Genomic DNA, 2,006 nt, shown 5'->3' on the forward strand with positions numbered 1-2,006 from the left:
AGAAAAGGAAGAGAATTAAGGATGTTACGAAAGGGTCTTCTCAGCAAAAGAAATTGAAGAGTAATGAGGAATTTATCTGTTACTTCTGTAAGAAGCAAGGACACATGAAGAAAGAGTGTCCTAAATATGCCTCATGGCGTGTAAAGAATGGTAAATTTCTAACTCTTGTTTGTTCTGAAATTAATTTGGCTTTTGTACCCAATGATACTTGGTGGGTAGATTCTGGTGTTACTACTCACATTAGTGTCACTATGCAGGATTGCCTGTGGAGCCGACAATCAAGTGATGATGAGAGATTCATCTTTGTGGGCGATGGCGAAAGGGTTGTAGTTGAGGCTATTGGAACGTTTAGATTATTTTTAAGAACTGGTTTCAACATTTAGATTATTTTTAAGAACTGGTTTTCATTTGGATTTATTTGAGACATTTGTTGTACCGTCTTTTAGGCGGAATTTAATTAGTGTTTCCAGCTTGGACAAATTTGGTTTTTCTTGTTCTTTTGGAAATAATAAAGTTAGTCTCTATCAAAATTCAAATGTTGTTGGTTCTGGTTCTTTAATTGATAATCTGTATATGCTTGATGTTTCCAGTTCTACTAATGAAATACTGCAAACAAATTCACGTGATACAAAACGAAAATTAAAAGAAAATTCATCCACCTTATGGTACAAGTAGGTCATATATCTAAACAAAGAATTCAAAGACTTGTGTCGGATGAAATTCTTGACCCTTTAGATTTATCAGACTTTGAGGTCTGTGTTGAGTGCATAAAGGGAAAACAGACAAACAAAAGGAAATTAGGTGCCGAAAGAGCTAAAGATGTCTTAGAACTAATACATACGGATATATGTGGTCCTTTCCCTATGGCTTCTTGGAATGGACAACATTATTTTATTACGTTCATAGACGATTACTCTAGGTACGTCTACCTATATCTTATACATGAGAAGTCCCAATCCTTGGATGTTTTCAAGTCTTTCAAGGCTGAAGTTGAACTTCAACTTGGAAAGAAAATTAAGGCTGTCAAATCTGACTGTGGTGGTGAATACTATGGAATATATGATGGATCAGGAGAACAACGTCCAGGGCCATTTGCGCTTTTCCTTAGAGAGTGTGGAATTGTTCCGTAATATACTATGCTAGGAAAACCTAGCATGAATGGTGTTGCTGAGCGACGAAAATGAACTCTGAAGGATATGGTGAGAAGTATGATTAGTCATTCTTCCTTACCATAGTCTCTTTGGGGGAAGCTTTAAAGACCGCAGTTTACATCCTTAATAGGGTGCCAAGTAAAGCAGTTAACAAAATCACATATGAGTTTTGGACTAATAAAAGACCAAGTTTGAAACACTTGCACATTTGGGGTTGTCCAGCTGAGGCGCGGCCTTATAGACCGCATGAAAGAAAACTGGACTCTAGAACTGTTAGCTGTTAATTTGTTGGCTATGCTGAACGCTCTCGGGAAATGCAAGATTTCTTGAGGAAATTGATTTTGGGAAGGAAGGGAACATAAGGAATGTTGTCTTTGAGGAAGAACCGGTTACTGATTGTGAACAAGTTCTTGTGCCTATTACCATTCAAGGAATAAATTTGGTAATAGAAGATAATGTTCAAAATATTGTCCCTGATAATATTTTAGAACAAGACAACAATGAGGTTCTCCCTCAAGTACCTATAGAACAAATTCAACAACCTCAATAAGTAGAAGTGTCATTAAGGATATCTACTAGAGAGAGGAGAAGTGCAATTCATGATGATTACATTGTATTTCTTCAAGAACATTAGGATGACATTGGGTTAACATAAGATGATCCATTGAATTTTTGTCAAGCCATTAAAAGTTCTAACTCAAAAGTGGATTGATGCCATGAAGGATGAGATGAAGTCTATGCATGATAATGACTTTTGGGATCTTGTCGAATTACCTGAAGGTGCGAAACCTATTGGTTGCAAATGGATATTTAAAACCAAGAGGGATTCAAAGGGTAATATTGACAGATATAAAG

The sequence above is a fragment of the Lupinus angustifolius genome, chromosome LG09 (assembly GCF_001865875.1).
Source record: "Lupinus angustifolius cultivar Tanjil chromosome LG09, LupAngTanjil_v1.0, whole genome shotgun sequence".
Lineage (NCBI taxonomy): Eukaryota > Viridiplantae > Streptophyta > Magnoliopsida > Fabales > Fabaceae > Lupinus > Lupinus angustifolius.